Source organism: Nannospalax galili, unplaced genomic scaffold (assembly GCF_000622305.1).
Source record: "Nannospalax galili isolate Female #2095 unplaced genomic scaffold, S.galili_v1.0 scaffold902, whole genome shotgun sequence".
NCBI classification, from domain to species: domain Eukaryota; kingdom Metazoa; phylum Chordata; class Mammalia; order Rodentia; family Spalacidae; genus Nannospalax; species Nannospalax galili.
In genome coordinates, this window is record NW_008347814.1 from 1,006,550 (window position 1) to 1,032,098 (window position 25,549).

The 25,549-nt window shown below is 38.8% G+C and overlaps 1 protein-coding gene and 1 pseudogene across 3 annotated transcripts in view; both read left to right on the plus strand.

Annotated features, from left to right (window-relative positions):
• Positions 1-25,549, plus strand: part of Adamtsl3 (ADAMTS like 3) — a 376,880-nt gene that overhangs the window by 68,262 nt on the left and 283,069 nt on the right. The window lies entirely within an intron of this gene.
• On the plus strand, positions 15,118-16,343 carry LOC115072276 (annotated as a pseudogene).

Sequence of the window (25,549 nt, forward strand, 5' to 3'; positions counted from 1 at the left end):
AGGATCTGTTCCTCAGAGGTCACATGGGCTTGGGAGGAGCCCCTGGCTCCTTTCTTTCACCAGTTCCATCTATGTGAAGGTAAGTCAAAGGTCCTGCTCAACCATGGCTGGCTTCACTTGAAAGTATGGAGGAAATGTTTCCTCTGAGTTGACCCCCTTCTTTGTAGACTGGACACTGGCTCAAGTACATCTGGTGGGGTCTCAATGGACTCCCTGAACAGGAGGACAGGTGACTCACCACAGTTACAGGACATTTTGAGAGATGCTCCATAGTCCCCTGGAACTTAGTCGACCCTGGAGGGCAAGGAGCAAAAATTGTTCTTTAAGTTCCTCTGACCAGATTAGTATAGACCTCAAAATGTGACTGTTAAAGATCCAAGAAAGTTAGTTCCACCAGTCTGGTACTTTTAATTGCCATGTGCTATGTAGAAAAAGCTTGGGAAAAAAAAACAAACTTCCTCAAATAAACCTTGACTAGACATATATTTTGTTCCTTAAACTAGTTGACTAAACTATGGCCTTAGAAATTTTAAGATTATGTGTATATTATTTTTGTCTCATCCTTTACATATCAAAGCAAATCTACACAGACCTTCATCTCTTGCTTAGGTTTTCTCATTTTTTCTATCTATTTTGGAAAATATATCCATTCCCATATCCTTTTAATATCTTTTACATTCTCATTTTCTTTTTTTAAAAAAGAATTATAAGACATAATAACATTAACAAATAAATTTTCCATCTTTGGTGAGAATTCTTTTCCTGGGGATACTAAGCAATGGTTATCTCCTTTTAAGATTCTAGTATCAAGCCAATGTTTGATTAAAGTTCTCCTGGGGAACCAGTGAATTTACTGAGCTTAAAACAGGGGGTATGTGGCTGGGCAAAAGATGAGTCTGATATTAAAAATCTTTTTTTTAATTTTTTAAAAAAAGAAGATGGAATATAAAAGGATTTGGTGCTAGGATCCACGAATGAAGGAGAACATACATCTTTTGTTTTTCTGAGTCTGTATTACTTTGCTTAGTATAACAGTTTCTAGATCCATCTATTTACCTGCAAATTTCATTATTTCATCATATGAATGTACCACCTACATGTATATAAGTGCACCCATGTCATGCAATACCTGCAGAAGTCATAAAAGGCCATCGGATTCCCCTGGAACTGGAAATAAGGATGGTTATTAGCTGCCATATGGGTGCTGTGAATCCAACCTGGGTCCTCTGCAAGAGCAGCCAGTGCTCTTAACCACTAAGCCATCTTTCTAGCCCCATCCATGATTATTAACCAGGAACTATGATCATTAAAACATGATGAATATTCCCCTTCAATAGTGATGAGGGGCATTCAGGGGAAGTGATTGACAATACTGTAATACTTTGGAGGTTGAGGAAATTAATACACAGAAAGGACTGGGGAATGAATATCAAGATTCAAGTTTTGTTTAATAGGGCTCACTTTCATTTACTTCTGTTTTTTTCTTCTTGTTTTTTCTTAAAGAACTTCACTAAGAGATGGAAGAGGTTATGTTTCATTTTTATTTGTAGAGACACTTTGCATTCCTGTGGAAAGCTTCTCCTGCCTTCATGTTTTCAGAACAGATAAATCTACATGGTTCAGCCCTGGGGAGCCTGTGTATTTGGTTTCACCTACACAAACCCACACGTACATTCCTCTTCTTCTATATTTGGGTGAAACAATACTATATGGTGAAAAGGACTGTTAATAGAAGCAGAAACCCACAAAAAGTGGTTTGAGATAATAATCTACTCATTAAAGTTTCTGATGTTAAATCACTTAATAGAATATTTTTGTGATTAAAAATGATGTAAAGTTTTTAAGTTGGATATAGTTGGCCTGGGCAACCTAGAAATGCTCTTTTCCTACCCTCCTCAACCTTGAGAACTTGCACCCAAGTTGCAGAACTATGGCATTAAAATCTAAATACAATTACATTTTGAGCTATTAACACAAATTCAAAGGGAATGAAGGGCATCAGTAGTCTGTAGGGTACCTGTGATGGTTAATCTTCATTACTAACTTTATTTGGTTGTGAGACACTAGGAGATTGGTAAAGCACATCTCACTTGTGTCTGTGACGGTGTTTCTAGAAACCATTAAATCGATCTAATGGATGGATCAGTCCACTAATGGATTTAAATTTTTGATACACTACTGGTAATAATTTGGAAGGCGGTTCCTAGTTGGAGGAAGTATGTCACTGGGGGTGTGCTTATGAAGATAAATCTTGGTGCTGGACACTTTGTATTGCTCCTCTGTGCTTCCTTGCAACCCTAATATGGGTTCTCTTGCTATGTCCTGCTGCTGTGACATTTTTGCTTTTCCTTAGGCCTGAAAGCAATGGAGCCAGCTGACTATAGATGATGGCCTCTGAGATAATAAGACAAAATAAACATTTCCTCCTTTAAATTGTCTCTCTCAGGTATTAGTCACAGAAAAGAAAGGTATTACTAACAGAGTGTGTTACTACTCAGATAAGCTACAGTATACCTATATTATTTTTTTCTGAAATGAAAACTCAGCATTAAAAAATCCACTGGGAATAAATCCTGTCTTTCTAGATCTCAACTTTAAAAGATTGCCAAGAGATATAGTTTCACTTTAATTGCTGAGGGACAGAATTACCACAGAATAGATAGCCAAGTGGATGGCATCTGACATGCAGGTCCTAGTTTTATCTTTCAGAGATGGTAATGTCTAGAAATGATATCATAAATCTGATGCTTTAAACATGGAACATTTTAGAAGGAACTGGACCAGTCACAAGTACTGACTGCCCAGAGAAGGTGCTAGTAAACAAGATCTTTTTTTTTAAGATTTTTATTTTTATTTATGTGTATATGTGTGTGTCTGCCCTGTGTGTCCAGGTGCCTATGGAGGCCAGAGAGGGCATCAGATTTCTTGGAGCTGGAGTTAAACGTGATTATGAGCCTCCCCATGTAGGAGCTGGAAACCGAATTTGGGTCCTCTGGAAGAGCAGCAAGCACTCTTAACTACTGAGCCATTTCTCTAACCATGCTAGTGAGCAAGATCTGGGACACTGACCACCAAGGGTGGGCCAAAGCAGTGGGTTTTGCAAACAGGGAACTCTGGGAATGAAGTTTGGAGGAATGAATCTGAAACCAAGTCAATGGCCTGGGGTGGTGAACCTAAAAAGGAGGAGCTTGGTGGCTCTGCTTGGGTGTGCTCAGTCCCCTCTGTGTGGAAGGGGTTAAGGAACAGAGACAATGGAGGGAGACCAGGGTCAAGGAACCACAGTACAATTTTACAGCAAAGGAAAACTAGCTTGAAGGACCCAAAAGTTTAGTGGTCTGGGAGCATTTGGGATCACAACAAATTGTGGGTTTTGTTGTTGCTTTGCTAGTGAGTTGTATCAATTCCTCACATATTTTGGATATTTACACTTTATCAAACACGTGGTTTGCAGATGTTCTTGCCCATCTGTAGGCTAGCTTTTCATTGTGGTGTTTTTTCCCCCCTTTACTGTGCAGATACTTTTGGATTTGGTATAACCTACTTGTTTTGTTTTTGCTTTGCATGTACAAGCTTTTGGTATCGTGCTTAAAAAATAATCTCTGCCAAGGAAGTTCTTCCTTATGTTTTCTTCTAAGAATTTTATGGTGGTTTTAGGCCTTACATTGAAGTCTTTATGTATTTTGAGTTGATTTTGATGTATGGTATAAGATTTCAATTTGATCCTTTTGTATTTGGATATCTGATTTCCCCAGTATCATTTACTGAGGAGATCATACTTTTGCCATTATGTATTCTAGGCACCCTTGTCAGATGGCTGTATGTTTGAGTTTATTTGTGGCCTATGTATTCTGCCCCATTGTTTTACATGTCTGTTTTAATACCAGCATCATCCTGCTTTGATTATTATAGGTTCAGAGAATGATAGGAAATCAGGAAATGTGATATTCCCAATGAACCTGATTTTTAAAAATGAGGAAAAGGACAATGTTCAGAAAAAGACATATAAATGGTCAATAGGTATATGAAAATAATGTTCCACATCACCAATCCTCAGGGAAACATTAGTGAAACCATGATGAACTATCACCTTATGTGTAGATTGTAGGAGCCAGAGGTGGTTGATGACCACAAGGAAACAGTTTTCCAGACAGCTGGGAAGTTACTCATATGAACTTATAGCAATGGTAACAGCATACACAAGACCCACACAAGCTCAAGCCAGACAGAAACTTGGCATAGAAGTGGGGAAGTGGGTAAAAAGCTCCTACCTTAACTGTCGGGAGCCATGCTTGACATAAGCATTGGAAATTAGGAGAGTGCCACTTTAAATGCACAAGACCCATGCAAGCTCAAATCAGCATAGGAATGGGGAGTGGGTAAGAAGCCCCAACCTTAGCAGAGGAACTATTGGCAACTGATAGCTACTGGGAGAGAGAGAGTTGATTTTCTCTAAGAATAATAGACACTAGATAGGTTAATGAGTGTCCCGTAGATGGACATACACTGAAGGACATTTAGGGACACAAACTTGGCTCAATAGGCCTTATTATATATGACAGAGTACATGAAAACTGGTGGGGGTATATGAGAGGGGTGCATATAGGGAAGGGGGCTTCAGTATGATCGAAATATATTGTATGAAACTTCAAAGATTCAGTAATTTTTAAAAAATGGCATGAGATAATAGATTTTGGTGAGAGAGAAAAGACTATCCTAGTACAATATTGATGGGCCTGTAAATTTATATAGCCATTATGGAAAACAGTATGGGCGGCTCTTCAAAAAAAAGGTTATAAAACAGAACTACTATATAATCTAGCAATCCCAATTCTACATATATATCTAAAGGAAATAAAATCATTGTCTTTGAGAAATCATTGTCCCATATTCTTTAAAGTGTTACTCATAATAGCTAAAATACGGATATAAGCTGTGTCCACTGACAGAGGAATGGACAAAGGAAACAATATAATCACACACAATAGAATATTATTCAACCTTAGAAAGAGAGAAATTCTTCCATTTGCAACAAGGGCATGAATATAACTGGAGGACATTATCCTAATTGAATAAGCCAGACAAAAAGTTAAAACACGAACTTCGTTACATTTGGAATCTGAAGAATGCATAGGGACAGAGAGTGGAGATGGTTTCTAGGCCAAAGAGGTTGAATTGGGAAGTTGTTGGTTAAGGATACAAAGTTGAAGTGGCATAGGACAAATAGGCCAGAGGTCCAGTGTTGAGCATGTTAGGACAGTCTGTAATACCCTGTGATGTGTTGTAATTTGGGGTGAAAGTGGATTTCAGGTGCTGTCATTGCCCTCCTTAATAAGTGACCATAGGTCAGCACGGGTGTCTTCATTAACCCAGGTATAACCATTATTTCATTATGTAGATGCATATCAAAATATTGCATTGTGCATTTTAAATATATGCAGCTTTTGTTAAAACAAAATCTCAAACTGACCATTTGCTTTTATAGTAGTGTTCCCATGATCCTGAGCACCAAGAGGTTCTTAAATAATTTTCTGGGTTTCTGTTTAAAGGCTAAAGTATAGGTTTTCTATTTAAAATGACTTAAACTAAAAATGGTACTCTGAAAGGGCACCCTTCATTACCTGGAAAATATGAACTTCCTTAATAATGTCAGGTAGATGAGTCATCTCTGTATTTTTCTCTATTTAACAGAATTTTCCTTTGTCAGATCATCAGGCATGAGTGAAACTGACATTTAAAGGACTGGTTTGGGATGGTTATTTATTACTCCTTAAAGTTTTAATTTTCCCAAGAAAATTATACTCCATTTGAATAATGATGGGAAATAACTTATGCCAGGATTTTACTTTCAGATTTATTTAATGAATAGGGATTGTAAGAAATCCCTACAACTGTGTTAGAAGTTGTGTGACCATGCTCACCTGTATTTTAACCAGGACACTTGTGTTCCAGCCTTGATTCTTATTCCATTGACATTTCATGGAAATATAATTTATTTAATTTCCTCAGTTTTGTTAGATTATCCTTCTACTTCTTAAATATTGTTGAATTTTCATCAGAACATCTCATATGCGTGTTTCTCTTTCCTTACATTAGAGGGGAAGTCTTCTTTAGAAACTACCCACTTAGGATAGAGTGTCACTCTGATTCCTGTCAGACCAAGGTGAGCACAAGTAATGGATATTGTCTTAATGACATTGGGTTCACAAATCTGTCAAAATGGACTGGGTAAATTATGGCCCTGGAAAGAACACACTACTGCATTGTATTGGGGAAACACACTTTTAAGGAATTCCTGACCTGGTATTTATTACAACCCACCACATCATTTCCATTTTCTGTGTTTCATTAAATTTACCGTCTGGGTGTAATCATGAGAGTGAGATGGGACATGTAATGTAAAATATCTCTTCCAGCCGCCTAAGCAAAATTGAGGCGAATCATTCATTCAGTCACAAGTTGAGTGCCTACCACACACCCACCAACCCTCAGGCGTAAAGTGAATAACCGGACAGTTTCAGTTTTCAACAATTCACAGTCCAGCTAGGGACACAAATTGACACAAGACCCTCAATATGATGCCTTCTGATACTGTCCTAGAGGTGCTGAAGGAGACAACAGACAAAGAAAGAAGGGCTGTCTTCATGGGGTGAGAGACTTAGTCATGGGTGTCTACAATTTAGGTACTGAGCATACTGGGGGAGACTGTGAGTCATACCTTTCAAGAGTGACTGGAATTCTGGGGCTAATTGTTCTTGGGCATTTTTGTGACTGTGCACATTACATGCATGGAATTTAATGTCATTTAAGCTCACCAGAGAAAGTTTGTGGGTCTAGAGGTTTGGAAAACAACTCCATCTGTAATGTGCTACACAGGAGTGCAGATCTTTCAAATGATTGCACCATGCCTGCTAAGCCTTGTCTGATGGAAGTGGTCTCACTGTCTGCAGAAACTAGTGTTGATTAAATTTACAGGGGATGACTTTATTTTAAAACCTCCTCTAGTTTGCTGACAGCACTCCTACTTCATAAAATAAGGGTGCACGATCCTGAATTTCATATGAATCAAAAATTATTAATTTTGATGTCTGTTTTGAATGGTTTAGATCATTTGCTTGGCTTGGTGCCCAGTAAAGCAGGAAAGAAACATGGACATCAACCACAAAGTAGGCCTGGGACCCCTTCCCATTGGGTAGACATCTGGAATGGTATGTGAGGGGGACATTTAATTAAAGGTTGGTATTCCTACTGGAGGGAAATATGGAACCTCTAGCATAAAAGGCATAGTGAGTCTGTACCAAAGTTGTTAATTTTTTGTTTTATAATGATGTTTTATAGCTTGAAACATTTTAACTATAAAGTATAGACTATGAACTCATAACAGCTCTCAATCCAGATACAAATTTTTATGGCAGTAGTTTATGATGCATCTGTGTGATTCTTTAAAAGGGAAAAGTCATCAACACATATTTTTCAAATTGCAAAAAAAGTTAATGATTCTCTCTTGCCTATTATGCTAATCGGGATTTGTAGACATTATTCCATAGTTAATGACACTGGCAAGGATCATGACCCAAAATAATAACATTCAGTTAATTTAGTAAAAATCATTCTCTTTCTGTCACAAAGTTGGTTTAACAAAACCAGAGCAGAGTCAGGTTCCAGCCAAGGCTAGATGTCTAGGTTCCTGATGCCTGGAACTATTCATGCAGGAGGTCTCACCTAATAGCTGTCACTGTTCTGCACCACAGCACCACTGTGCCTGGTTTATGGTGAGCTCTTCTGCTCGCCTACACCTGTCAGCTTTGGGAGGGTGTAGCCATTTCCCAGAGGGGTTGGTACTCTAATCTCCTGCCTTGTAGATCTAGACACTGACTACACAAGGAAGACCTCTTCCCAAGCATCCAGCTCATTGTTGGAGCTGGAAAGAATGGGTTACCTTTGCAGATCTCTGTGCCTTGCCTGACCCTAGGGGTCACTCTCAGCTTGGGAATGGTGGCTGCTGATGGTGCAGTCTTCTTTTCTCTAGCTCTTCCTCTGCTAGTGAAAGGGCAAGTGTTCTCATTTCTGATAGGACATCTAGATCGCCCTTCTCTTGGAACACCACCAGAGAATGGAGAACCTGAAGTACGAGTCACGGTTCTCTGGTGTAATTATGCTGCTGTCTGAGCCCCACCTGACATTATATTAGTGAACCTAGTAGTAAAATATATCAGGCAGTCTCACTATGCAAATGTCATAGAATCACAGTTTTTATCTTTTAAAATTGTGTTAAATATTATCTTTCAGAGGCAGGCTATAAGAAGATAGAAGATCTGATATAATATAATCTGATATGTGGTACGTGGCAAAGATCAGCCAAGGGCAGAGGGATATGAGAAAGCTCAGAATAAGTCTGAGATAAAAATGCACACCACAGTGCATGCCACATACTTGGTACAGGATGGGAAGGGTGCAGATTTGATTCTGCACTTGCTAGAAGGTAGCTTGGAGAGAGAAACACAGTTGCATAATTCATAGGGCCCAGGTAATAAATGAACAGGTCTTCCCAGAGCAATACATCTATCTCTCACATTGAGACAGAATTTACTGATTGTAATAAGAAAGCAGTCTTTTTAGTCCAGCAAGATCAGGGCACTTGACTTTGAAAAAGAGACATTCCACGGTAGGTTCCCTAAACCCCTTTTACCAGATTCATATCATAATAATTATTTTGTAGAAGCTTATCAGCATGTATAAGGTTATTTTGGGATCAATCCTTTTTTTGTTATTATGTTAAAGCATATGTAGGACTTAGGCATCTCAGTTACTTAAAGGTTGTTTGCTTACTTGTATCTTTTAAAAAATTATTATTAGGCAATTTTTATCAAACTAGCTGTCAGTTCAGGGGCTGTCGAGGTGGCTCAGTGGTTAAGAGCAATGGCTACTCTTGCAGAGGAACCAAATTCAGTTTCCAGCACCCACATGGTGGCTAACAACTATCCAAAACGCCAGTTCTTGGGGATCTGATGGCCTCTTCTAGTCTCCATGGGCATTGCATGTCATAGGTTTGCTTACATACATGCAGACAAAACACTCATACACGTAAAATTAAAATAATTCTTTAAAAATTTAATAATGCACAGTTCAAGGAGTCTTGATTAAAGAAGAGGTTACCAATAGTGTTATTAGAATGCTTCAGCCCCTCTTATTGTGATCTAATTACATGGCAGAAGGGATTCGAGAAAGCTATGCCTGCAGCAAAAACCAGGGGAGAAATCTTGCTTGATGTGATGTGCACCAACTATTCCGAGGACAGGAGGAAGCAAAGTTGACTAAAAGGGCACTGTAATTGGTAAGACACAAATGAGTGATTTGGTAAAAAAACTTCCATCTGCTTTATCCAGATTACTATTTTATGTAATGAGCTAGTTTTCAATCAGGAGAACATGACTTTCTGTTCTTTAACAAAGCTGATAGGATTACGCCAGATTTTCTATTACAGCATTTATGTCCCTTCAAGTGACTAGATGTATCATGGGCTATGTAAAATATTTTATGATTAGAAAATTGTATTTTTAAAATTAGACCTTGTGTTAAAGCAAGTAAAACATTGGGCACATTTACAAGGAATTTTAAGGCAAGACATGGGACTTTGGGATCAAGATGATGGCTAATAATTCTGTACCAACTTCATTGGAAAGTGAAAATTTCATGGAATGGCCTTAACGGTGTGTGAGGAATAAGAACTCTGTGACCGTCTTGAAAAGAAGAAAAATTTGTTCCAGCAAATTAGAAACTGGTAAATTTCTAAAAGGTAAAAATATAAGTGGGAAAATATGAGTACAGGAAGCTAGCCCATAATTTCCACAATGTTGGTGGATTTTGTGGACATAAAACCAATGGTGTGAATTTGAATTGGCGCCTCTTTTTATACTACTGAAATTAAGCCAACTTAATTTATCAAATCATGTTCACACACTGTGAGAGAATGTACATGTACCCTTCAATAAATTTTTGTTACTTGATATAGTGGTGCATGAATTCAAATAGTACCTGAAAAGCTATGGAGAATTGTTTTGTCTTGAGGTGTAGTAGACCAACATTATTTTTAAAACCGGGCAACCTTTTTGTTAGCCCTTTGAATGGGTTGGTTAATTTAAGGTGATGCAGAATTCAGAGCATAACAAAGATGGAGTATTGGCTCTGGCAGGGTTCCGGACTGGGTGTGCTTCAAATTCACAGCTGAGGCAGGAATAAGCTTAAAGAAACCTAGAGACAAGGAGCCGTTGCATGATTTTAACAAAAGGTTATTACAGTGTACAGCAGGCTCCAGGACAGCACTTCATTCTAGCTATAGATGACAAAAATGCTATGGTAGAGAGCCCAGATGTTCAAACAGGAAGGGAAGAAAGTCGGCAGCATCTCAGGTACAAGGAACAGCTTGTTTCTGCCAGATTTCTTCATTCCACCTATAGCTTCTCAAGTTTCCTTGGCTCCTTTGTTTCTCCCTCATCTGTCTCCATGTCTTAGGGACTAGTTCCTGCAACCCCTTCCCCAGGACCCTGATCCTCAAACTAGGGAACTTTTAAAACATTCAATCTGATTTCCTTTTTAGACGATGATGACCTAAGATTCAAGGTTACTGATTCCTCCATGGGTCTGTTTATGAGAACTAACAAATATAAAAAGTTTGTAGACTCAAAGACAAAGATCATGAATCTCATGAATTTGGAGGAACATTACTGTGCATAGTGACAAAAGCTTTGTGACACTATCACGCTGAAGTAGATTGTCCATCTCCAAATAAGTATATATCCTGCAGATATTTCCAGTGGCTGCCTTTGTGTTCCCAGCAGATTCTCATTCCTTCTGGAGAAATTCTGGTGTCCCAGGAAGACTGCCTGGCTTCTTGATTCAACTGGAGGTATGCAAGGAGGTTAAAATGTATTTTCAGAACCTGCCTAAGACGTATGCATGTTCCCATCCCTGGGACATGCTGGAAATTCTAAGCATGATGTTGGCTTGCATAGGAGGAGCCCCTGAGAAAGTTCAGAGCAAACAACCTGGCCTTGGTTTGGGGAGATTCTCAAAGCAGGCAGTAATTGTACTGCTGAACCTGATATAACCTTTGTCAGAAGAGGCTCCATCTACTTTTCCTCTAAGAATGGTGGTGTGTAAATCCATTATTTTGGGGTCCTGCTTGAGTCAGAAGCTAATGCTTCTGTGCTATGGCAGTCATTTACACCATAGTTTTGACAACAAGTTTGTAATTTTTTGAGGATATATAAAGCACAACAAAATCAAGGCTAAGCAGAGATCAATCTACTTTAGATTTCAGGAGATTGACTGTAAAGGCTGTGCAAACCAGAGCACTAAGCTGGAAAAGTCAGGATTCAACCAGTTCGGTGAAGGTGGAGCACTTGCTTTCATCCTTTCATTCCCTCCATATTTTGCACATACATTTCAAATACTTTGTTGATCTCCAGAAAATAAATAATTTTGTTCCAAAGATGATGGACAATGTATTTTATATCATACCATGCTGTGCTACAGTGTTTAGATGCACTCAGCATGAATTTTGCACAGAGGCTTTGTGCAAAATATGTTTGTGTTACCAACATATACGGTCACATCTCTTAGAAATTAAAAAAATTGCACAATATATTCAGGAAAAATTCTGTGGTGGGAGCCATGCCTGGGAAGATGAAAAGGAGGGAGGTGGAAAGGAGGTTTATGAGTCGAAGTTCTGTAGAGGAACACAATTGAGGGAATAAATGTGTGTGTATGTGTGCGTGTGCATGTGTGTGTGCATGCATGCGTGCCTATGTACGTGTGTGTGTTAGATTGGCTCACAAGACACAGTCTGTGTAGCCCATCAGTGGCTGTCTTACACTGAAGAGACTGAAAACCCAATTGTTCTCAGTCCATGGGGATAGATTCAACATTCCCAACCTGGTATTAAAGGCCTGGAAGATTCCCAGAGAGCTGCTGGTCTTCAGTTCCACACTGAAGAATCTGGGTTCTGATGTCAGCAAAGGAATGTGGCAGCAGCAGCAGTGACACAGGGTAGATGAACTCACCAATAAGATGCAGAGGCAATGAGGCAAAAAACTAAACTTTAACCCTTGGACTCCTTCTATCTGGTTGCTACCAAAAGGTGCTACCCACGTTGAAGCTGGGCCTTCCCACTAGGGACACTTGGGAAGAGGGAACCTCAACTGAGGAATTTCCTCCATCAGATTTTCCCCTTGAGCTTTCCTGTGGGGCATTTTCTTGATTGTTGGTTGATGTAGGAGGACCCAGCCCACTGGAGAGTGCCATTCCTAGGCAGGTGGACCTGGGCTGTATAAGAAACATAGCTGAGCCAGCCAGAGCAAGCAAGCCAGTAAGCCACATTCCTCCGTGGTCTCTGCTTCAGTTCTTGCCTCTGGGTTCCTGCCTTGAGTTCTTCCCTTGGTTTCAATGGTAGATTGTGATCAGGATGTGTAAGCCAAATCAACCCTTTCCTTCCCAAGTTGTTTTTGATCATGGTGTTTTTTCATGGCAACAAAAAGTAGCTAGGACAGGTGTTTAGGCACAAGATTAATAATTAATCCAGAGTGTACCTATGATGTAATAACAAATGTAAAAATCTAACAAAGAGAAAGTAGACTTAAGAAATAGGGATACACTCCAGAGCCAGGATACATTTCTTTCAAAAGTGGCTGTAAATTTTTAGGTTTACAGTTGAATTAATACAGTTATACAATATTGAACTCAGTATCCTTGCTCTGGAGTGTGTTACTGAATATGATAAAGCTGTAATGAAATGCTGCTTCTAATCATGTGGTTATTAAATTTAAAAAAAGAGAAAAAACAAAGGTCAGGAGTCTTGTCTTTGAACATTGTGCCTGCAGCCAAATCCCCGTTCTGCGTGCCCCATCCATCTTATGGCCCATGAGCCCTCCAGAACTGCCTGTCACTGAACCTGCTCTCTCTGCCTGCCTCCTCTGAAGGAGACAGTGAGGTCTGAGCTGGAGCTCCAGGCAGCAGGATCTCTGGGTCCCTGCTGTCCAGGGGATGCCCACCACTCTGGGAGAGCTCCACACCCCCTACATGCATGCACACACACACACACACACACATACACACACACACACACACTTCACAGGTGCTCATACTAGCCCCCTTCACCACACCCTTTCCTTCAGATGACCCCTTGGTTTTAGTCCCTACTACACAGGACAATTGGGCCAGTATAATCCAAGTTCCCAAAACTCTAGAAGGCAGAGCAGAGTGTCCCCAAAGCTTAAGCAGGGACACAAGTCAGCTGCTACCCTCCAAGGCTCCCTCTAATCAGGGTCTCATTTTCACTTGGGTTCTGTGAGAAAGCCTCAGGACTCCATGGCAGCCAAGGAAGCTGAAAGCTGCCCGGCCTTGCCGGGACTCAGATAAACAGAGCCGCAGGGCTGGACCCTGTCCCTCGTCTGTGTGCTGTGCTGGAAGCCAGGCCCTTCCTGGGGGTCCTGTGTGGGGACAACAGGGTGGAACATGGCTCAGGCAGCAGGGAAAAGCTGCTTCTTGCTCCCCTCTGCCCCAAGGCCAAGTCCAAATTTCCCTTCTGGTTGATCCCTCAGGACTAGAGGATGGCAGTACTAAGAGCACAGGGACAGATTGGGCTTGCTCTCCTCTGTCCTCCCAGGATGCATTGCAGAGTTTGGCCCAGCAAGTTGTTTGTATTGCTGTGTGATAGGCTGGAGGAGGGTGACCCTCACCTCAACATGTCAGCTACAGTCAGCTACCCATGATCGTTCTGACCTCACAGGCAGGTGACATGTGCACTGCCCCCTGCACACCCACTCCTGCCCCTCTGGGGGGACTTGCCGCCCTCCCTGGACACCAGGTGTCTGTCTAAACCAGCACTTATCCAGTTTGAGTAGTAGAGGATGTTTTTATACCAATACTGTGGACAATTTTTTTTTTTTTTTTTTTTTTTTTTTTTTAGACAGGGGTTCTTACAGCCACTTTTGAAAGAGATGTATCCTTGCTCTGGAAATTGTTACTGAATATATTAAAGCTGTAATGAAATGCTTCTTCTAATCATGTGGTTATTAAATAAAAAATTAAAAAAAAGAAATAGGAATAAGAATGAGAAAGGGAGCTGGTGAAATGTGGAACCAAGTCTAATTTAAATTTAAAAAGGAAAGGTTTGAGCAGGTAACAGCCACAGAGTTCCAATGTCAGGTCATAACAAGGGGTAGTTACAAATCTTCCTCCAATCAGCTGTCTCTCCTCGGAGAAGGCCATTGTTACTAATTCCTGGGTCTCCTCTTAGAGATGTTTTAAATGTACACAAACCAATTTTGTTTCTATACATGCACGGCACTTCCACATGTTCAACTAGATGGCAGTATACTATATAAGCCACAGAGTTCCAATGTCAGGTCATAACAAGGGGTAGTTACAAATCTTCCTCCAATCAGCTGTCTCTCCTCGGAGAAGGCCATTGTTACTAATTCCTGGGTCTCCTCTTAGAGATGTTTTAAATGTACACAAACCAATTTTGTTTCTATACATGCACGGCACTTCCACATGTTCAACTAGATGGCAGTATACTATATATATATATATATGTTAAGATCCAGTTTCTTTTATTTATTTAAGTTTATTTAAATTGTTTAATTTATTGTCAAATTAACTTAAATTAATGTGGTTTCAAAGAATGAAGAAGGGCTGTAACTTCCAGTCTGTGAGAGAAATTAAGATGAAATTGAATAAATAAAATGTGATCATTCCAAGATAGGCAAGAACAAGACAAGAGCTTGATGAATGGGAGACAAGAGAACAGAAAAATCTAAATATCTAGAAGTGCAGGGAGGCGAGGAGGATGGGGCTTCTCCTTTGCTTGGCCTTTGCGTGAGGATGTTCTCTGCCCTTCAACTACTACTGCTTCGCTTCCAACAGTGTTGGCATCACATTCCCTCTCATAGGCTTCTGGGAACCATGTCCTCTGATACCCAGAGCCTTAGGACTAAGTGTCTCTCTGGAGGCAGCCAAGACATGGCGGCCGGCCCGGCAGGGAAGGTGCACAGGTGGGACAGTCGCTCTTCCCCTCACCATGTAGCTGAGTCCTGGAGATACTGTAAGCATGGTTTGGGCATGAACAGAATTTGAATTTGTATCTTGCCAACTTTTCTGGGGAGGATCACACCAGATCTTAGGGACCCCTCTCTGGTTGACTCACTCATGACCCATACTGTTAGTCAGGAGAGGCAAGAGTTTTGTATTTAGCATATCCTTGAAGACAAGAATGAACCCTTCAAACAGTATAGTTATTTACCAACAAATGATGGAAAACAATGTCCCAGTGCTGCCCCAACACCAGAGAAGAAAGATGGGGCTTTCCTCTGAACTGAACATGCATCTGGGAATGCCTTAGCACGTCACGCTTAACTGAAGAAGAACCCAGGCGTGGGTGAGACAATCTTGTGCCAGCTGTGTTCTTATGCTAAGCACTGGGCTCTCAGACTCCAGAAAGTAGCTGCAGTGAGCCAGGTGGATGAGGGCTGGGGATAGCTCAGGTGATGGTGATTAGACATGAAGACATGATGGAGACGGTGAAGCTGATAGCTAGACAGTGATCAAGATAAGCCCCTGAAGTATACTAGTGTCAACACAGAAGAAGTGACTCATTATACATGAGAAACTAATTGGTCTGCAGTGTTTGTTGATCTTTATTGGTTTAAAGGATTACAACAGCAGCTCAAGGAGAAGCACCATCTCTTATACAAATCACGAACTGGAACACAAAGCTCTCAGAATAGTCTCCTGACTAGCTCAGAGGGACTTTTGGTAAAGAAGGATAGAACTTAATGTGATTGAAACGTCTTCCCGCAATAATGCCAGCGCTATGGAGTAGAAACTTTACTGCACAGGCAGCTGAAGGAACACAAAATTCTGGCCACAGATGGTGCCACCAACAGGTCCATACCACTTCACCCAGTCAGAGGTGCCGAGCCTCTGTGGGTGATGTTTGCTGTTTGAGTCACCAGACACAGCCTTACTCATGTTTGTCAGGATATTAGGTTCTCGTCAAATGCTGCCAGGGGGTCTGAAGAGGTATCCTGCAGTAAACCAGTTGCTCTAAACCCCTCTGACCATCCTTGTTGTGACTTCATTTCCAGTGACCTCATCAGATATATAAGCCTGAGCAGGCACTGTGGTAGACCACAGTAGGGATGTGCGCATGGGTGCTGCTGAGCTTCAGCCCTCTTGAGAGTTTGCCACAGGTGTTCAGTGATGACCTGGATGTTGTGGATGATAGTGTGGCCTGTCCCCTGTCACCCTTGCTTTATGATCCTTCACTAAGCCTTGAAAATTATTAAAAGATATTGCTGAAGCTCCAAGCTAGATTCAGATGGCTGGAGATGGGTACAGATCCCAGGGTCTGGAAATTCTACCGAAGTCAGTGCACCTGTGTTCCCTCGAGGTGGCGTGGCCACTGCAGATGGGGAACTAGCACTCACTTCTATCAGCTGAGTTTCTTATAGGAACAATTTGACTTTGTTGATTTGAGCTTCCCATTCTTCAAGCAAGTATATCTGATCACCCCTCGTTAAGCAAGGACAACTTAGATGACCTTGCTTTTCTATTGGGTTCTGGAGTGCTATAGTCAAGCATAAAGACAAATCTTCATGGAATGGACCAACAGTGTCCAAAAATTATGGGTTTCTTGCAAGGAAGAAAGGGGGAGACATTTTTGTCTCTAGGATTGAGTGAATATTTGGGATTATGCCTGGGAAAGAGACACTTTGATGATGGGATTTCCTAGTTCATGGATGGGAATCCATATGGATGAGTAGGTAGGTGCTGTGTTTACAAATGGTACTCTTGAGATACTGGCCATCCCAGTGTCAACTTATTTATAGCTAAAGCTCCGAATTTTAGCCTTTTCTCAGCTCCACATAATTGAGTCATCTGAACTCCTTTTCCTCATGAAAGATAACTATGAGAAAGTATATCACAAGGATGGGGTATTTCTTAACCATCCACCTTGCTTTTTAGCATATGTAAATTTTTGTAGATGCCATCTTTTGTCAAATATAGTAAATTTAATGTATATGGTTCCTATCAAGTGTTAGGGTCTATGTTAAGCACTCAAACACCTATGGAACACTTGTAAAAGCTGATTACATATTAAAACACAAAAGAAATGATTTATAAATAATTCCAAATAAATATACTTCTAAGAAATTCCAACTAGTAGAAATGATATGGGTGCTTTATACCACAGTGCAGTAAAATGATGTTTGCTAGAAAAGAGTTGCCTCACCACACCACATCAATATATTTGAAATTATACAACACACTTTCTCTGTTGAAGAAGAATGCAAAGTGAAATTACCAGTTATTTGGAAATGAAAGATTTAAGAGATTAAATATTTGTATATAAATATTTGTAGGATTAAATATGCATATAAATAATATTATATACAAATATTAGACATTTGCATATAAATATTTGTAGGATTTTGCTAAAGCCATACTAACAGCAAAATTTATGACCTCACAGTCAGGGGGTTTTGAAAAATAAGATAAATGTACACATGCTAAAATAAAAAGGCATAATAGGACAGTAAAACAGAAGAAAGGAAAATAAAAATATGAGCCAAAGTGACAGAATGTCAGAATTTTATCCATGAAACAACAATAAACATCATTGTGGAGAGGACCAATGAAACACACCAATTTTAGGAAAGTGTGACATATTTTTAAAAATTATTTATGTAATAACCACATGATTAGAAGGAGAATTTCATTACAGCTCTAACATATTCAATAACAGTTTCCAGAGCAAAGATACATCTCTTTCAAAAGTGGCTGTAAATTTTTAGGTTCACAGTTGAATTAATACAGTTATACAATATTGAACTCAGTATAAGCCCTGTAAGACATAAAATTGAATGAAGTTTTAACCTTTAAAAAAGATCTCCATTTCATTTTAAAATACACTATTTCCTACAGAAAAACTTATTTTTAATGCTAACACTTAGATGTTTGCACATGCACCTGTAATCTCTATGTATCTGATTATCACTGGTCACAGTCGGTTATACTCGGATCTTTGGCACCTGTGTATGGATATAAAGTCATTAGGTAGATTTCAATGGTAATGTTTTTCACCTCTACTAATTAACATGAAGCAAAATTTTATGCTTCTTCCTCAAATATAACTCATTTTTTTATTTGTTGATTTTTTTTTGTGTATATCATACAGACCATCCCAAACAGTCTTATTCATCTATATACCCACTTCCCAAATGGCACCCTCCCATAGCCTCCCTCCACCCCCACTGGAACCCATATATTCTGTCATCCCTGTTACTGAGTATGACACATATTTTAAAGACATAAACATCAGAAACTAATTAGTAGAATCACAGACAGGAAAAGATTATAAATTACAAGCAGTTACTATGTACGACTGGGCATGGTGATGTTCGCCTTTAATCCCAGCACTTGGGAGGCAGAGACAGGTGGATTTGTGAGATTAAGGCTAGTCTGGTCTACATAGCAAGTTCTAGGCCAACCAGGGCCACATAGTAAAACCCTGTCTCAAAAACCAATATATATGCAATTATTATGTGTCGTTTTATAAAGAACTAAAAAATTATACACAATGAGTGATTTTTAAACAAAGTACAAATTCCTAAAAAGCAAAAAAGAGGAAGAAAGTAAATACAGCAATGTCTATCAAAAGAGTTGAAAATTAGTCTGTCAACTGCTTATTCCTTAGAGCATCAAAGTTATTTTATCTATGTGAATTCTAACAGTTGTTCAAGAGGACAGGTATTATCTGTGTATTAGGTATTCTGGCACAGAGAAGGAACTTTATGAAAGATTAGTTTAACAAAGATAGGGCAGAAAAATTGTACTCCAACTTCATAGATGAAATAATAAAATTATAAATATCTAACATTGAATGTATTGATATGCTAATATAATAATTATAACATATTATACATGATGTCATATTGCTGATACAAATAAAGAATGGAATCCAGAAGGTTTATTTCCAAACCAAACCAAAATAGGTTAATATCATAACTGAGGGATTTTTTTTCCTGGGGAGGGGATAGAATAGTTTAAATTTTATTTATTAATACATTAAAGAGGCAGCCATTAGTAGATTATGGAATTAATCAAGAGTTTTGAAGGCACGTGATAAAATTCAACACAGAATATTACTAATTATTGTTGGCCCTGAACTCCTGGGTTACAGAGATCTTCCTGTGACACCATTCCTGACTTAAGTTTTTTTTTTTTTTTTTTTTTTTTTTTTTTTTTTTTTAACACAAGAGCACTGTGGGCTAAATTTATTTATTCTTGTTTTTGTGGGACAGGGCCTTGCTATGCAGGTCAGGCTGGCCTCACACTCACTATTTAGCCAAGGATTGTCTTGAAGTTCACAATCTCCTGACTGAAAAGTGTTGCGTTTACAGTCATGCATCATCATTTCTGGCTATAAGGTAACTTTAAAAATAATATTACCAACCAACATTGTATTTAGTGCTAAAACATCCCATTAAAATGAGAAGGGAGATAAGAGGATCATAATATTGAACTAGAATACCTAACCAATGCAATAAGAAAAGAAGAATAAATGTGTTGCAAAAACTATAAGGGAATATATAAAACTATAATTATTTGAAGAAATTATGATAATCTAAACATTTAATAAAACCATCTTATCTGTTAGAGCTAAAAGATGAAATTGTAAAAATGGATATAAATCAGAATATACTCAATGCAGTTGATACAATTAGTGTCTATCAAACTCTATATTTTTCAAATAGTTATGTCCCTTGTTTAAAAAAACCTTGGGAAAATTCCAAAACTTTTCCAAATGTCTTTTCATAAGGAAAAGTCTTAAATTTCTCATACAAAAGACAAATATATTTTTATCAAAATACATTAAAATTAGAAAAGTGCAACAAAAATAGGAGTTGAATAAATTCAAATGTTTGTGAATTAAAGTAAGCTTTTTTCCGGGTTGATGATTATTGGATCAAAGAAGAGATAAAGTCTGTGATCATAAATTATCTGGAAAATAATGAGAGTGGAAAAAAAAGAGAGCAGCCTTATGTTAACGCTGTAGCCCAAGTTGCATATAGCCTAAGCTGCAGGCAGAGAAAACTTCATAAGAAACAGTGAATACGAATACGGTGGAAATTTGACTGGTGATCTCAGAAAAGCCAAATGTTTCTAAGGAATTTAGAAGAAAAAATTACTATTAAGAGAAGTGGAATTTAATTAATTAGAACAGTTTAAACTTTGAAAGGCCCAAGTTAAACCTATTTTGGGGGTGGGACCAGTAAAATTGATAAACCTCTGGTCACTCTTAGCAAGAAAGAAATGAGTAAGCATAAATTCACAAAATTAGGGGCAAAGTGGAATAATAGATACAAGTAATAACATAGTTGTTATGACTTTTCTTGGTTGGGAATGGAATCGTGTTCATTTTCTGGCTAGAATCTTATGGTATTAATTCTATATATTTGTGTTTACATTAAGGTTTCTTTTCAAGGATTTTGGTTAAAATGGGGTGAACTTCTCTAGTTTGTGTGGAGATCTGACTTTGGCTCTGCATCTATTACAACTGGAAATAATGCTTATGTATGAACATCATTGAATACTATTCAGATTAATTTCAATGAAATCCTGTCCTTTGCAACAATATGATGATGTTAAATGGAATGAGGTAGGCACAGAAAGACAAGTATTGGAAAGTCTCACTCATACGGTGAAAATAAAAAGTGATCTCTTAGAAATTGAGAATGGAGTGGTAATGGAGTCAGGTGAAGGAGCGATGGGAAGATGTTGATAAAGTGTACTGTGTTATAGTTAGGAGTGAGAAATTGTGTTATTGTACAATCTTTATGACCTTGTATGCCACTAAAATTTAAAAACCATTGGTAATGTGTGAGAAAGTTCATTGAGCTGTCTAATTTCTATTTTTTCATTGGTTTAATTTCATTATCCTTTCTCCCAGTATCCTGAAAGAAGCTTTAATAACTGCCTGCGCATTGCATGACTCACATTTGTGAACTTTGTTTCCTTTATTACTGCTTGGATCTAGTTTGAAGCCTCTTGTGATATTGTAACTGTCCTGACAGTCAACCATCACCTAAAACAGCTCTTGGTAAGAATCTGTTACAGCTTCATTCATTTTTACCCTTTCTACCACTATGTCCTTTTGCCTTGTGTTTTAGTGAGTGAAAGCAAGCTCTAATATTTACTTCTTTTTATGTTAATACATCTTTCAACAAATGTATTTTTCTTGTTTTTAGAGTGGCAATTACTTGTTATCCCTGTGTAGAGGAATCTGCATTTGTGACAAACTGGATGCTTGTGGTTATTTAACGTGTCTGGCAGTCACTTGGAAAGAGGGGACAACCAACTGAAAGGAAGATGAGTTACCATAGCCTCACAGTGAGCCTGAAAAGAAGACAGACAACTTCCTAACAGTTGTGTAGGGGAGATAGAGACTGAGAATATTAAAGATGCCGTGATTAAATCTAGTGTAATAAATGGATTCAGCAAGAAAAGATTTCCTTAATTCACATAATAGTTTGAGGGGCAAACTTCCTTCAGGTAGCACAGTTGGTTCTTATCTTCCTAGAAAGTAAAGCATTACTGTGCAGAGGAAGAGTAAACCACATACATGTCTTAGTATTGCCAAGGACATATCTATCTATCATCTATCTATCTATCTATCTATCTATCTATCTATCTATCTATCTATCTATCATCTATCTATAATCTATCAACTTACCTACCTACCTGTCTGTGTTGGATAATCTTGGTTGTCAAGTTGACAAGCTCTAGAATCACCTAGGAGATGAGCCCCTAGATTTTATTTATTTATTATTTATTTTTATTTATGTGTATGAGTGTTTTTCCTGCATGTATACAAGTGCACCCATGTTGTACAATGCCTGAAGATGCCAGAAATGGGTGTTGGATCCCCCGGAACTGAAGTTACAGACAGTTGTTAGATACTATGTGGGTGTTGGAAATCAAACCAGGGTCCTGTGCAAGAGGTCCAGTGCTCTTAACTGCTGAGTGTTCTCACCAGCCCCCCATGATGGATTTTCTAGATAAGCTTAGCTTCTAAGCACATCTTGTAAGAGATTATCTAGATTAGGTGTGGGCAGCAATACCATTCTGTGGGCTGTGGTCCTGGACTGAATAAAATGGGAAAGCATGCTGAGCATCAGCCTTCATCTCCCTCTGTTTCCTGCAATGTGACCAGATGCCTTAAGCTCCTGCCAAAATGATCTCCATACCAGGGTGGATTGTATCCTACAATGATAACCAATCTAAACCTTTCTTTCCTTAAATTGCTCTTGTCAGGTATTTGGTCACAGCAACTAATATACTATCTATCTATCTATCTATCTATCTATCTATCTATCTATCTATCTATCTATCTATCATCTATCTATCTATCATCAATCAGTCATCTATCATCTATTATCTATTTGGGTTTTATTTGTCATGAGTCCTCTGTAGACCAGGCTTGCCTCAAACTTGAGATCCTCCTGCTTAAGTTTCTTGAATTTTGGGACGATAGGCATTCACCATCATGCCCAAATTTCCAAAAATATTTTGGCTTATATTGGCATACCTCAAATCCATGACTTTCTCCATTGCCATGAATAGAGTAGAGCTTTTTTCTACCTCTGTTAGCAGTAATGAACAAGCATTTCTATATGCTCACCTCAAGGACACACAAGTAAATAATGTTTCTACATATTAACTTCCTTTAAAAAATAATTCATTTTCATTGACAAATATTACATGTATTTATGATATGTAATATGATGTTTTAAAATATGTATATGGTATGGAAGGGTTAAATTGAATTTTTTAGAATATGCATTATTTAATCTAGTTATTTTTGGTGATGAGACTGCTTAATACGTTCTTAGTGATTTTCAAAGATGCATTATGATGTTATTAAGTATAGTCAGCATGTTATGTTACAGGTCTCTGGACTGTACTATTAAGTAGAATTTGGTTTACTTTGATCCACATCTCATCTTTTCCATCCACCCATGATAAGCTTTAATTTTCAGTCATTGGTTTGTTAACAGGACTGTAGTACTTGGGATTTTCTCCTTTCTATTGTAATGTCAAAACAATGCATTTATTTATCATATGAGATTATCTGCCTTAACAAAATGAAACAAAAATTCGTAAAGTAACTCTTGAATTATTTAGCGCCACTGGGAATATATCTCATGAATAAATACACTCTTCATGGCTACTGTTGTCATAGGAAGGGGGCAAGATTTGGAGCCAAAGCTAAGATGTGTGAGGCACATTACCAAGTGACTTTCATAAAGTATCTCTTTTGTCTTCATAACAGTCCTGTGTTAGATAGGAATGTTTCTGCTGCAAGGAGAACAGCACAGCAGTTGTAGTTTTAATAAGTAAGGCTAGTATTGTGGCTCAGTGGCACCACCAGAGGTTCAGATTCCATCAGTTCTTTGTCCTGTGTGTTAGCAGTTGTTCTTATGGTTGCAAAACAGCTATCGCAGCTTTAAACACCATATTAGGGTCTGAGGAGGAAAGGAGAGAAGATGGAATCACATATGTCCAATTCATCAAGAATTCATTGTTCAGGCCTTGGGAGATAGCTCCATCAGTCAATGCTTACCATACAAGCATGAGGACCTGAGTTCAGTCCCCAGAACTCACATAAAATGCTGCCTGTGGTGGTGAATGTCTGTAAATCCAGCATTGGAGATGTGGAAACAGTAGGAATGATACACACTATTGATCTCTGGCCTCTAGAAGCATGTGTACACATGTATACTTGCATACACAGCTACACAAAAAATACACACACACAAACACACACACACTAGATGGAGACAGAAACAGAGAGAATAGGGAAGAGAGAGAGAGAGAGAGAGAGAGAGAGAGAGAGAGAGAGAGAGTTCCCAAAAACATCCAGAGCTGATGGTCCCTCTGGGACATTGACCACTGTGATGTAAACTACAAGGGAGGCCAAGAAAGCAAGAACCCAGTCACATCTTGTCGAATTATGATTCACTTTCTCACTGATTCTATTAGAAAACAAGAAAGATCATGTGGATCCTGGGGCTCAGTCATTGGAGTCTATCGCCCATAGAGAATTTCAGATGGAGTTGGCTACATAATGGACCCAAGTCACTACCCCTTGGATGACAAAGCTAGTAGAAGAATCAAGTCTAGTGCTCACACTTCTGGCTGCTAAGCTGCAAGTTGTCATATTGTTGAAGACTTTGGGCTATGCATGTAATATTAACTATAGTGTTGCTGTGCTGAAGCTGGTGACAAGTGAAAATAGTACATTTCATGTTTGAAGGAGGTAATTTTTTTCCTCATTTTTTAATTTATTGATCTTTGTGTGTGTGTGTGTATTTCATACAGAACATCCCAAACAATCTTATTCATCTTTATACCTGCATCCCAAATGACACCCTCCCATAGCACCCCCCCCGACTGGAGCCTATATACTCTTGTCATTCCTTTTACTGTTCATTGTGTTATCAGTGTCCCCAGCCATTACCCAGTGCTAGTCCATCCATTGAGTCTAGTCAGCCTATCTAGAGTTCCTTGTTTAGCTCTTCCTCATCCAGCAGCAATCAGTTGCCAACATTCCTTTAGATAAGATTGGGGTCTGCTGTTCATTTTCCCAGTTCTCTGCTGGGTTACTGTCTGGGAGTCTCTTGGGCCACCCTCAGCAACAACTCAAAGGAAGGTATCTCCTTTCTGGCATTGTTTCTTGTTATATAACCTTTAGCTATACACATGGACTCTTAAAGAATTATACTGATCACTTTAATCTTTAGTTATACTTTCAATTTGGGTGTTTAAGACCATACAGTTGGCCCAGATTAACCAATTTATTTTTACTCTTAAGGTTGTTTGAGGATTTGTTCCTCAGGGTCACATGGGCTTGGGAAGAGCACCTGGCTCCTTTTTTTTTTTTTTTTAACCCGTTCCATCTATGTGAGGATAAGTGAAAGGTCCTGCCCGACTATGGCTGGCTTCACTTGGAAGCATGGAGGAAATGTTTCCTCTGTGTTGACTCTCCTCTTTGTAGACTGGACACTGGTTCAAGTCCATCTGGTATGGTCTCCACAGCTTTCTTGATCAAGAGGATAGGTGACTCACCACAGTTACAGGACATTTTGAGAGATGCTCCATAGTCCCCTGGAACTTAGTTAACCTTGGAAGGTAAGGAGCAAAACCTGTCCTTTAAGTCCCTCTGACCAGATTAGTATAGGCTTCAAAGTATGGCTGTTAAACATCCAAGAAGGTTAGTTACACCAGTCTGGTACTTTTAATTACCATGTGCTATGTAGATAAAGCTTGGGCAAAACCCAAACATTCTTAGATAAACCTTGATTAGACATATATTATGTTCCTTGAGCTAGCTGTATGTATAATTTCTCAGTAGGTTGTTGGACTAATATGATTCCCTCTTGTTTTTTAAAACTAGCTAGGCATTATTTATCTCTCACATTGTTTAAAT